This window comes from Passer domesticus, chromosome 1, assembly GCF_036417665.1.
Source record: "Passer domesticus isolate bPasDom1 chromosome 1, bPasDom1.hap1, whole genome shotgun sequence".
Lineage (NCBI taxonomy): Eukaryota > Metazoa > Chordata > Aves > Passeriformes > Passeridae > Passer > Passer domesticus.
The window spans coordinates 106,467,489-106,481,247 of NC_087474.1; the positions used below are offsets into that span (position 1 = coordinate 106,467,489).

The 13,759-nt window shown below is 36.5% G+C and overlaps 1 long non-coding RNA gene across 1 annotated transcript in view; it reads left to right on the forward strand.

The window, feature by feature from the left end:
- LOC135289132 (uncharacterized) overlaps positions 1–13,521 on the forward strand; it is a 39,560-nt gene extending 26,039 nt beyond the window's left edge. The window contains exon 3 of the long non-coding RNA XR_010351930.1: positions 13,422–13,521. This is a non-coding gene — a long non-coding RNA (uncharacterized LOC135289132). The remainder of the gene's footprint in view (positions 1–13,421) is intronic.
- The last annotated feature ends 238 nt before the right edge of the window (positions 13,522–13,759 follow it).

Consider the following 13,759-nt stretch of genomic DNA (forward strand, 5'->3'; position numbering starts at 1 on the left):
AGACTTGCTTCTCAGACATATAGGGAGAAAAAACATGAAAGGAACATTTTATCATATTATAGGTACCTGGAATGCTCTCTTCAGCAAAATCTTAAACAAGCACCAGAATCTGCTTATGCAATTTTCAGTACATAACTAAACTTAACAACTTTCTTTTTATTATTGGTTTTGTAAAACAAACAAACAAACAAACAAACAAACAAACAAAAAAACCCCCCCAAAACAACAACAACAAAAAACCCCAAAAAACAACAACAAAAAACCCCAAAAAACAACCAACCACCAAACAAACAAAAAACAACACCAAACTAAACCCTAACTAAATTTTTGATCATTTTAATTCTTGAACATTTTCTGAATATAGATGCAAAAAATACACCTTTTGTTTGTTTCCTAAGTACAACATTGTCATATGAAGGAAGAAAATGTTTCACAATAAATGATTTATGGATTTTTACTACTTTTTGAGATCATTAGGTTCTTTGCAATCCTTACTTGGATCAGTGTTTTTTACCATCTTTAAAACAGCAGTACTTTAATTAGGACATCACAAGGTTTCGTAATTTCCAATGAGAATAAGTCTGACTTTCTTGTTAGTTCTTCATAAGCTGAATCTTAGAAGCTTGGTATCTGTTTGACTGTGCTCCACTGCATTAATGATGGCATGAAAGGTATGAATAAATATTAACATGGTTGGATCTAAGAATTTCAGCTTCAGATCATTAATTTCAAAGTCCTATAAACTGCTTGTAGTCGCTACTGAGATTTTAAAATATATTATCACTATACCCTCTGCAAAACATCCAGAGTGAGAGTTCTCAGGTGGTTTTAAGTGAAAGGAAGTGGAAGAATTAAATCAATACACTCAAGTCTCTGTGCGAGTATGAATGCAGCATGTCTCAAATAAATTTTAATACTTGCAAACTTATGAACTTAAAAAAACATCTCAATTACTGATATATTTTTATACCTATTGCAAAGTAGTACTTACAAGTATCTATGAGATTCATTTGGATTGCAACAAATCTGCAGTCATAACCTTGAAATTTAGCTTGCTTTCTCTGGAATTTTTTAATTGAAGGTTTCCATTTGTCAGTATGGGCTTCTTGAAATAAAGAGTTGGGTTCAAAACAGTATTTAGGGTTCTTAAATCTCAAAATTGAAAAATCAATCCAATTTGAGATCCCTTTGGCATCCAAGTGGCATCATCCCTTTGCATTGTGGGATGCCTCTGCTAGTAGAGATTTCAAAATGAAGAATACATGTGAAGATGTTCAATGCTTAAAAAAGGAGAAAAAAATTCTACATAAAAGAAGTTAAACTATATTGAAGAGAAAAAAATATTAACCTGTTTTTGTTTCATCATTGTTGGTATCTGATACATCTTTCTTGTATTTTTTCCTATTTTTCTTTTTTTGAAGTAAAGTTTTGAAAACAAACAAAAAGTAAGAAGCAAAAATGGAAACTATTTATCTTAACAAAGGTTAGTTAGACAAAGACTACTTGAATTTCAAGATATTAGTGACAGGAGTCACCAAGTACACAATAACTTGGTCTCATTTCCACTAAAAGAGATATACTTGCAAATTTGGAACATTTCAACTACTATGAATGCTGCAATAGAGAATCTATTTTCTCCCGCATATACAAAGTAGAGTAGTTGTACTGTAGATGAGGCAAAAAAACTTTCTACTGCCTTGAAAAAAACAAACAGCTAGATATGTTAGATTAAAATTTCTGAAGCTTACGAAAATTGTATTAAGAAATTTATTAAAACAGAAGTTAATGAAATTATAACTCTGAGTTAACTGTTATAAATGCTAATTTCATATTGCAGTGAATTTAAAGAATTTATTCCAGAAGAGATTATCCATGTGTCATGCATGCTTAGGAACAGTTACTGCCTTCTGAAATGAGAAGGAATGTTAAGACAGATGCAAAATATAATTTATATGGGTAGGAACAAACTTCTTCAACTATTTTGCCAGTTGAACTCGACTGCTTTCCCAGACATTTATTAAAACTAAGAGAGATCTTAGGAACAAGTAAAAAAAAAGTCACCATCAACAAAGAAACTATCAGCAGACTCAAGGTTACAGTCACATGGTTTTTACTAAATTCTTTCCTAAATACATGAACTTAGCAGCTGAAGCCCTGTCTCCTCACTATTTTTTCTATCTTCCATCTGGGATGTGATTTTTTTTTGCATCAATAATATACAATTCCAGGCTCAAATAAAACCAAACAAAAACAACCAATCAAAACCAAACCAAAACAAAATAATACAAAACAAAAACGGGGAAAATTTGTTCACACAGCCTTAGAACCTGCTGCAGACAGTAAAAAGTTAATACTGCTTAAGGAATACATGGTACTTCTGCAGTTCTAAAGGGAAAATACATTGAGGTAAAGCAATTTTAGTGTTGAGGTAGTTTTATTATCCTGTTCATATTCTTTTCTTGACGTGTGTTAGTATACAGTTTCAGGAACAGAACACAGAATTTCACCTTGATGTGGTGTATTTTTTCTTAAGTTCAACAGAATCCCTTTTTTCTGCCTTCTGTTCTTTATGCTTTTTTACTGATTAAAGGTGAGGAATGAGGAAAAAGAAGAAAACCGAAACATTAGTTGAAAAACATGAGTGCAAGATAGTTGAGAAGTGTTAAAAATGAGGCAGATAATTCTGAGTGAGTGAATCAGGGCAAGGACTAAGAAGTGGTGGTAAAAATGGTAAGACTGATAGTAACAGAAATAAATATTTCTAAATTCATAGACATAAAGATTGACTGTTGCCTACTCTATCCTAACATTCTCCTACGCAATCGATTATAGATGCCTAACCCTTTCCTTAATTTTTACAGGGGTTATGACTGTACCAAGACATCATTTACCAGGATATGGTTTTTCATCTCATTTAATAGTGTTGATATTTCAATCATTTGTTTTTCTGTATTTTATGAAGGTTATAATTTTATATATTGAATAGACTGGGATAACTGGACATCCATAATTTTCTGACATTTTCTTTATGCTCCTGAACTAAAAGGACGACAAATAATTCCCCTTTCTAGGAAAAACTGAGGACAAATATTTTATCTCTTCTTTTTGCAGGTGGTAGCCTTCACCTTGGGATAATTATCAGTGTTACTACTTGTTTAAGAACTGACATCTATTTTCAGTCATGTGTACCCATTACACTCTAAAATCTGAACAGACATTAAGGCTTTCTCTATGTTGTTTGAAATTATTCTTTAAAAAAATGAAACAAAAACTACCACCTATGACACCTCTTATGCTTGCAGATGTAGCTCATTGTATGAAAAGGAAGAAGAGATAAATGGAGATGCTATTAATTAGACAGGGAATGTCACAGGGTGAAGCCCACAAAAACCATCATTTAAATAAGAACTTGGCTATATCTGCCCAGCTTTATCACGTTAAATTACTGGGCTGGGATAAAGCACAAATGATTATTATGGAGAAGGCTTACCCTAAAAAGATGGACTATATCCACCTTTCTCTAATAATTTTGGAAAGAAGGATGCATAGTGCTAACAGCTTTTCATCCATGTAATACATCTAAGGTAGGGCTCCAGAAGATGGCAATGATTTAGTTATCAAGAGGCAATTGACTTAGTGTAAAGGACTTTGTATATTCTGTCATGCATTCTCACTGTCACAACTGGACGGATGGGACTGGAAGAGAGGGTCCTGTTAAACAGAGGCAACACTGTTCGGAGTCAACTTCCTGCTCCACCTCGAGACTCAGTCCTCTGCCTGGACTCACTGCCTGGAGGAGGACACAACGAGCTGGCTATTTATGCATGAAAAAAACATTACCAAAAAATCTAGTTTATGTAAGAGGTGTGCACCAAGTTAACTACAAAGAGAATTGGATTGGGATCCCCCACTCTCTTTTTTCTCTTTCACTTTCTTTGTCTCAGTGCCTCAGCTCCAGACCTTCCATAGGCAGGACCAATATGACACCTTAAGGACTGGTGATATTTTTTGGTTTTTTGTTCTGTCTCTCCCTCTTCTGTCTGTAATTCTCTCCCCCACTTCCTTTGCCTAGGCAGAGCACAACCATCATTTACTACCCCCTACTGAAGTCTGTTGTGGGAATAGGGGAAACGTAGAAGTGTGCTGTGGCTTTTTAGCCAATACTTTTGCGGAGTTTGTTATGGGAGTGAGGAACTTATACTGTAAAAAATTAAGTGTTTTTCAGGCACCATCCTTGTGGAAGTGTATTGTAAAAATTTGAGGGATTGTTAGATATTACCTCTTGAGTATAAAAAGTGGACTGGTTGCCAGAATTAAGGTGACAGTACAATAAAATACAAGGGCTCCCTGACATGCATCTGGTTTCTTTGTTCAGCCTGATGAGAATTCATAACAAACATCACACTTCCTACCAATGAGTTGTGACACTTACAACATGAGAAAATCAAGAGACTGGCCTTGGGTTATGCCTCTGGCAGCTTACACCAAATTTTTAAAATATAAACCAATAAATAGTGAAGACAGTAGCTCCTTTTGGAGAAAACACACTCATGAATGTGTTTATCACTGTCAAAGGCTGAACTCTGCCATCCAGGGTTTGGACATCTCAGGCAGGTACAACATATGTCCTGTGCCCTTGAGACCATGGTGCTGATCACAGATGGATTGGACCTTGCCTGATGTGGGCAGCCTACACACGCTTGTGTGTGTGCATATATGAGATAGAATAGAAATTGTTGTCTAACTCTTGTACTCATCCAACTTAGTAAATAAATCTTAGATTTTTCTGTTACTGAGTTCCGTCATACTTAACTTTCCTTTTGATTGATTACAAAGTCTTGGCAGCACAATGACATCTCATTAACTTACATCAGTTAATGTAACTTGGAAATATATTCACAAGTCCTGATGGCTCCTTTTTTGGTCCTTACAACAGTTGATCAATTACAGAGGAAAAATGCAATTCACAGGAAATGTGTATGGGTGGGAGGAAGATCAGCTGATTTCCAGTGTGGTAAGAGTAATTAGTAGAGAACAATGGAAAGTACAGGGTACAAGCTGGAATAGCTGTGGATGGCAGAAGAGGGCTGTAATGAGACAGGCATATTTAAATAACCTGTAGTGTCTTCTAAAATTTCTGTGGAGGCAAGAGGACAACTCTCATTCCTGCTACAGGGAAAAAAAGGAGGGGTAAAAGATTACAGATAACTTTAGAGAGGTTTCTGCTGCTGCTAACTGAAAATGTAAGGGCTATATTAACAAAGATGCAATCCTCTCCCATTATCTTCTTTTGCATCTTCCCATGCTCTGTAGAGGCTGATGGTCATTGAAGCTTGAGAAGGAGGTCAGATTTCCTGAGGAAGTATCACAAGTGCTTATTCCACCTCTTTTGTACAATTTTTTTTTGGATTCTCATTAAAGTTATCCTACTAAATAAGGGACTTTGGTTTCCAAAACTTGCGTCCCTCTCCTGACACTCTCCCTACTTAATTGGAATCTGCAAAATATAGGTGCCTTAATTGTGAATTATCTGAAATTTAGAATAAATAATGAGTTATGATATTGACTGTTCGTAAATTAAAAACATTCAAGATAAGAGAAAAAAACAAAGAAAGCCAACCTAATGACACAAGTGAAATTGCTAAACTGGTATTAGTAACATCAGGATTTCAGAAAAAAAAAAAGAAAAAAGCCATTTTTGATATATCTATCCTATTACTCAATCCAGAGTAAAAGCCAGAATTGGAAGACAGCAACTCAGCAATATTGATGATCTGTCTGTACTGTGTAACTACAGACACCTGCATCTTCATGACCTTTTTGGCTTGCAGTGACTCTCATTAGGTGTCTGCACTAAAACAGTGAGCATACTCATGTTTAACTTTGCGGCATGCTAGACTAAGCTACTTATTATGGCTGTTAGCTCACGATTAAACTACATGTTCACAAAAATTGGGTATAAATAATTGCTTGCAGTGCTTGAGTGCAATTAAGGATGCTAAAATGAAAGTGTTTTAACAGAGAATTATAACCAGCAGCCCTCTAAAATAGTTCCCTTTCACATAAAAGGGAGCAGCCCTGGAATTTTGCAATTTTCTCCTTCCCATCCAGCCCTAAGGTTACTGGCTATCATATTAGCAAACACAAAATTAACAGCAGATTTTATTTTAGCTTGGAAATAATGTTATGGAAAATAGATATAACTTGAGAAGAAGCCCAAGGAAGTGCACCTCAGATTAATATTTTTTCTTATATTTAAGAGAGCTTTATTAGCCAATCATATTGACCTGGAGTATCTCAAAGCTCAGCCTTTAATTGCTTTTGAACTTCAACCATCTTCCTAGATTTTTAAAAATACTTTCTCTAAGGCCCATTACAGATGAAAGAAATATTTCCTTGTGCTTTCTTCAGACATTATTCAGAAATCCAAATGGTGTTTTTGACATTATGTATTAATATTAACTTTTGGATCATCTCTGAAATTACAGCATGACATTTATTCTAATTCTCATAGAAAAAGAAATTATTGCTGAGTTAAATTAATTACTTGGTTTAGAAAAAAATAGCAGCATTTATGTTTAGAAGTTTATATCAGATTGCAAGTTTTTGGGTTTTTTTTCTGTATGCAAAATAAAGAATAATGTGTATAACCCCATTTTCTCTAAAACCAGAAATATTAACCATGTGATTTTTAAATTAAACTTTACTTATACCATTCTTTTCCGGAAGCCTTAACTCTTCCAATGCATTGAAAAGAGAGTTTCTTTTAAACAGTTTTTTTTTTTTAAAAAGTAAACTCATCTCAGTATAATGATAATACAGCAATTTTGCACTTCTAAAGGGCTTTTTCATTTCAGACTTTCAAAGCAGCTTAGAAGTACTAAGAAGAATATTTTTAAAAGGAAGTTATATTAGCTGGCTGATAGTCTTGTTAAACTCTGGAAAATTCTCACTAACTTCAGTCAGAGTAAAACCAGGCCAGTGCTGAGTGTCTTGGGATACCCTTCTCCCACACCATCCACACCCGTAAGTTATTTTACATAACTGATGATGTTAGGAAATAAATGTTTATTATTCATACTTCACACTGAAGCAAGAGCCATGATTAATTTAATCAAATAGCAATGAGCTATGGAGACCATATTCAGAGGTCTGGGCTTGAATTTCAGAATATGTGGGTTTGGATTTTTTTAATGAAGATTAGGTAAAGAGTAAAGCTGTGCAGAAATTTGCTCCATGGGAAGGAAAGAATTTTAAATTATTGTTCCTTAATAGAGAAAAAAAGCTTGTAAAAAAATTCAAAAGAGGAATTTTGGAAGTTTTGAAAATTTACTTTCCTAGTTTCTCCATTTATGGCCCTTTAGGCATTTGCCCAAGGGCTTCTGCAGAGACAGGAGAAACAATTTTTCATTTTCCCTAGCAGCTGCTGACAGAAATTTCCACAGTTTCCCCCAATGGCTCAGATTTGTTCAGTAGAGGGAAAGAGTATTGTTATCAGCAGTGTTTCTGTGTCACCTGCTTGCACTATCTCACAGGGACATACACACTTATGCACCTTTCATGAGGTGCTGCAGAGTCCTGACATGGAATACAGTCCTGCAGCCCTTATCAACGATAGCAGAGCAGGTCCAAAGAGAGCTGCCCCAGGACTATCCAAAGGATGTCTCAGGGCAAGTCAGGAAGGCAAGGATCACAAAGGGGTTGGTTGTGTATCCCTACATGTATCCCAATAGCTCAATCCAGGAAAGGGGCAGGGCTAAGGGAAGGGGCTGAACTCCAGCAGAGCCCTCATGGGAGGAGGAGACCCATGGAGGCTGATCCCAGACCTTATCTGAAATCACTGCTGCCAGCAGCAGGAGTGGCTCTGACCTCCCTCCTCAGGCCCAGAAGGGGAAGCAAGAGGAGTGGGATAGGATGGACACTGCAGTACTTGTTACACCTAGGGCCCTAGTGTTCTTATATATGTTTGTACATGATAGCTAGAATAAATGGCTGCTTTTTCTCACTCAAATATAGAGGAAGAACTCTTGGTTACAACTTGTTAATTTTCCTGCAATGGGGCTGTTTTACCCAACACCTGTCCATTATCTGAATATTACATAGGTCTCAGTGGCTCAGTCACATGGTAGTGAAAATGACTTTTAAATCTTTGCATTGTTTTATAAATTAAAATGCTACTTAAGCAAAAATAAAATTTGCAATGTTTTATATTATCCTCTCTTCCCAGTAATGTAGACAACAGTGGTGATTCTCAGCTCCAAGCATCAGAAGAGAATCTGTTTTATACATTACCCATTGGAGCTTTCTGCTCAAGTGCATATGTGTAGAAAACTTAATGAATGGAGTTAAATGATTTGCTAAACTACATGTGGAACAGTTCTTGATCATATTAATTTGAATTTCATATTCATATATCATACCATTCATATTCATATCATATTCATTTGGATTTCTTGGCCATTGCCCACTTTTTCCTATAGTTCTAAAAACTAAATTTTCATATCCTAGACTATTTTCATAGACTATTCATATGAATTATATGAATATCACTCATGTGAGTGAAACAGCAGTCACAATCCTAATTCCCCTGAAGGATTTTCTAGTTTATTATCCAAAATTCGTTTATTGCAGATACTACATCTGGTGAATATTGCCTTGGTGATTCACAAGAATGCTGGCTAATGTTTTGATAAGCTGAGTTACAGGGGAAAATATGACAGCATAATCAGCTGTCAGAGACATTTCTTCTTCATGTGAATAAAACATTTGCCTGTTGATGTCAGGCTTATCATGAATTGTCAAGGAGAAAGATGGCTGTTTAATATGAAAGGTGGATCTCTCAAATACTCATTATTTTATTAAAATTAGAGGGTTTTTTTTTTTTCACAACCAGAGCCAACAAAGAAATATTAGGAATTTTCATGATTTGACACTGGCCAAATGCCAGGCACCCATGAAGGCTGCTTACTCACTTTCCCTGGCCACAATTGAGCAGAGGAGAAAAAAGGGTTAATGAGCTGAGATAAGGACCTGAAGAAAGCACTCCAAGGGCAAAACAGGATCATCTTAGAGACATAAAGTGAGTTTGTTAGCAACAAAATCAAAGAAAGATAATGAGAGATAAAAGTAAGCTCTTAAAGAACACAATTTTTTTCTGCTACCCCTGTCTCCTTCCCACTGACAGCTCAGGGAGACAGAACACTGGGGTTTGGTCACTTCATCACCCGAGGTTTCCTTACACTGCTCTGGTAGAGGAGTCCTTTCCCTGCTGCACCATGGGGTCCCTCCCACGGCAGACAGTGCTCCGTGAACTTCCCTGGTGTGGGTCCAATCTCATGAGCAGCAGCCTGCTGCAATGCGAGTCCCTCCCACAGGCAGACAGTCCTCCCACAACCGCTGTGGCATGGGTGTCTCTTTCCACAGGGTGCAGTCCTCCAAGCACAGGCAGCTCCAACCTGGGATCAAGGGCCCTCTCTCTCCACTGAGTCTTCCACTGGATCGCAGTCTCCTCCAGGCATCCACCCAGTACAGCTTGGGCACCTCCCACAAGGGCTGTGGGTGGATCTCTGCATCCCCCATGGATTCCCACGGGCTGTGGGTGGATCTCTGCATCCTCTGTGGATCCCCATGCATTTCAGGGCACAGCTGCTTCACCATGGTCTCAGCATGGCCTGCGAAGGAATCTCGGCGCTGGTGCCTGAAGCAATGTTGTTTCCCCTCACATGTTCTCACCTCCTCCTCTTCTCTGGCTAGAATTAAAACTGCATCATTACTTTTGTTTTGCTTTCTTCTTACATACATTTTCACAGTGGTGTTACTGTCATCTCTAATTGGCCCAGATTTGGCCAGAGGAATGTCCATCTTCAGAGCCATCAGGGATTGGCTCTGCCAGACTTGATGGAAGCTTCTATCATCTTCTCACAGAAGCCACCTCTGTGACCCCCCTGCTACCAAAAACCAGGCAGTGCCAAACTGACACAGGAATGTTACATTAAAGTGAAATATTGGAAAATGGAGATGCTGTGGACTTTTAGGAATTGTAGAGCAACTGGTGTCCATGATTCACATTTTGAAGTTAATTTCTGATGAATCTATCCAATTAATATCAGTATTTTAAAAATGTTACAATCAGAAGTGATAGAAATAATTTGATTGGAAGCCTTTTACTATGTAATATGAGAATTGACCTTTACAGGACAATGGTGATTGTATTTTTTGTAATTGCAAAATAAAATTTAAAAAGCCAACACAGCCCAAACTATTTTTTTTCCTGATTTTCTTAACTCAGTAAAATAATCTAAAGAAATTTATAAGAAATCAGTACAGATTGCGCAGGCTCTTATCCCCATTTTGATGCCTTTTGTTTCCTATAATTTACATTCTAACATTCTGAAACTTTGTGATTACAGAAAATTTTGTGTGGCAGAAGGAAAGTATGTTAATAATATAAATAGACTTTCAAAATCATATCTTTAGTGTCTTTTGATGTAGCCTAAATTATTTGGTACTCATAAAGGAGCTGGTCATAGCATAACTATGTGTTCTTTCTTTTTCTCACACTCTCTGTGTGCTTATAATGAATATTTCATTGCTGAATTTTTTTTTCAAATCAGTCCAAATATTTGATATGCTTACATGAATATATATTATGTCTATTTTTTCCTTTTTGTTCCTACAATTTCCTACAGAGAAAAGACTTTGCATAATTTGACGCCCCAGGGTATGTTCCATATTCATTTAAAACCAGGTTATCACTGAAGTCAGAAAGACACCTTATGTCAGTAAGGTTTGTTTGCAGTAAGCTGCAATCAGATGCAGAAAATGTGCAGCCATTCATGTCCACAAATGACAGTTCTGTTCTTTCAGCATAACAGAACTACCTACAGTAAAATCAAGTACTGCCTTTGAGAAGTCAGAACTATCTTAAAAGTCTAGTTCAAAGGAGCAAATTCTCACTGGTTTCTACCTTGACAAACTAAGGATAAATGAATCACCCCTTTATGCTTCATGTTGTGCAATTGTTTAGTAACACATTTATTCAAACAGAGAGTCATAAACAAACTTTTCCTGCTTGGAAGAAGTCATTGCACTGTCAATGTTTCTCTCCAAAAGAAAAAAGGAAAAAACAAAGCATGACAAATTTTAGTTGTATTTTAAAAATAATTCAGGGAAGTTGTTCAGTTATTTTGATGATATGAACCTATGTAGAAAAGGACATAAAATAATGAAAAGCAGACACTTGTTGCTAGAATAAATAACACCACTCCTGGATTGCAGTCTCAGCAGTGCCATGTGTTGGCTTGCTCCCTGATACAAGAAACTAGAGCAACATGACAGGTTGAAATGCTAGCAAGGTTCTGCTCTGTTACCTTCTTAGCAAGTGTGCTTTGGTGAAAAGGGATCTGTGGTTAACAGTACAAGCGGCTCCTGTTCTCCCTCACAGTCCCTGAAAGTAGAAAGGATTCACATCCCTTTGCTTGGTCGCCCCTCTGGGTGTCCTGAAGGAGTCACAGGCACTGGAAAAGTCAGCCTGTCGTCAGGTCTGTAATCCTTGTGCCGCTAGATGTCCCTGCACACCAAACTTTAGGAAGGTCTGCCTGGACTACCCCGACACCTTCAGAAGCAGAGCAGCAGCCACAGGGCAAGTGAGGATTGCCATAAAATTTGATTGAGCAGAACTTGACCATTATTTTTTTAGGTAATAATTGCAGTAACTACAAACAACGCTGAAGATTATACACACTGAACCAAACATTATTATTCATTCACACAAATGTAAGATCTGTGGCATGGTATTGACAGTCAGCATCGTTTAATTGAAGTCATGTCTTCCCTCACAAGGGTAAAACCAAAGTATTGAAATCAGCCTGTAATGCCTGTTCAATAAACTTGAAATGCCCTTGGTGCTCTGTATGGAAAGGCAGTTTTACAGCAGAAACCATCACACAAATTTCAGAAAACAGATTTAATACTACTTTAATTAAAGCAAACATTTGCATATACTGATTTGAATACAATAAAATAAGTCTTTTTAAAGAACTAGAACAGGACATATATATCAAAAAATACCTTTTCTAAATTGTACTAATTTTGAACCAAAAATTCTCCTTGATTAATTAGTCTTTTTAATGGTTAGAAATACATCAAATGTTTGCAAAATCATTTGTACAGTAGCATGCTGCAGGGATATTTGTGTTTGAGCAGCACTGAAAGCTGATGTGCAGCAATTATTTTGTTGTCTCCTGGAGGAACAAAACTTGGCAAGAAAATCTTAACATATAACCAAACATTAGATGTCTGCTTGTTGTGGGTATAATTTTATTTGTCCTCTTGGAGGAAAAATTTAGGTTTGGCTTTTTCCTTTCATTACAGTAAAATATTACTTTGAATAATATGCTTCCTGTAGATTCCTGCTTCAGAAATTCAGCATCAGGAAAAAAAGGTGGGTCACATCCACTGGTAATTTAAAAATACTGCTTTTTCACCAAGACTTCAAAGTTTGAATCATATTCCATACATGGAGAAAATAGCTGAAGAGTAAAATAACCATCATTAAGTTCATAACAAGAGAAGAAAGTGGAGGTTTTTTACAGAATTAAGTTAGTACTCCATCTTCGTTTTCTTGTGGTGTGCTTTTTCAGTTCATTCAGTTATTGGAACTCCTTATTTCTGCCTGTTGAATTAGGGAAGCAGCAAATGATCAGTGCCGTTTCCCCTACTGTGGAAAATGATGCTGTATGTAGCAAGGAGTCTTCCCTAAAAATTGAATCTGTGGAGGATCCAGAAGCACCTGGATGTAGACTATCCCTCTCCTTACTCTTTCCTATTTCATTAAAAAGTGACAATATCTATAGTTATTCTCTCCCTGATATCTTTCCTTTCTGTTATATAACCTTGGGTGTTTAGTTGTTGGGTATTGATTGGTTTGGTTGGCTGGGTTTTTGGAGGGGCAGGTGGGGAAGTTTGGAGGGTATTTTTCTTCTTAATTTAAATTTTTTTTTCTGATAAGTATTCAGCAGAAATACTCTCCCTTTTCCCTTCAGGGCTAGGAAGATTTCACTGAAACATTTTTGAGCCTGAATTACAAAAATGCAAAACTAACTCACAGACTAAAATTATGGAGAACACACTTGGGAAGTATCACTATATACTTGTCCTGGTCATGAATTCTTCCTTAGTCAACCACTATCACCAGTTGATAAAGAGTGAATATATGGCTAAAGAAATCTTGAGGAGATCTTGTTCTTCCTATATAATGCAAGTTATAATGCAAGATATCTCATTTTTTGTTTGTTTGGGATTTTTTTTTGGTTGGTTTTTTTTTTTTTTCAGTGCATTCTTTTTGCACAGACGTCATCTAGCTGAAAGATTTGTAGTTGGACTTAACTGTCATGATTTTCTTGTTTGCCTTCTTGTTGTAGATGGAACACCTACAGACTGTGCACAGAGAAGATTAGTGTTACACTCAGTTTCAAAGTATGAAGATACACCTACTCTTTTGCAGTGGGAAAGCAGACCAAGGTATTGATTGCTCTGGAGAAAAACTCCACAGTGAATGCGTGAGAGACAGAGATTGCCCACAGGGAGAGAAGTTTTAAAGTAATTATTTTCCACCAATAAATTCCTTGTTTGGCTATGGAATGAATGAATAGCTTTGTTTTAGTAAGGAACACATGACACATGGATTTCTGTATAACAACCTAATGCACTGTTGCTAGACTGCCAAGCTGTCTGCTCAGTTTTGTTATAAAGAAAGTTG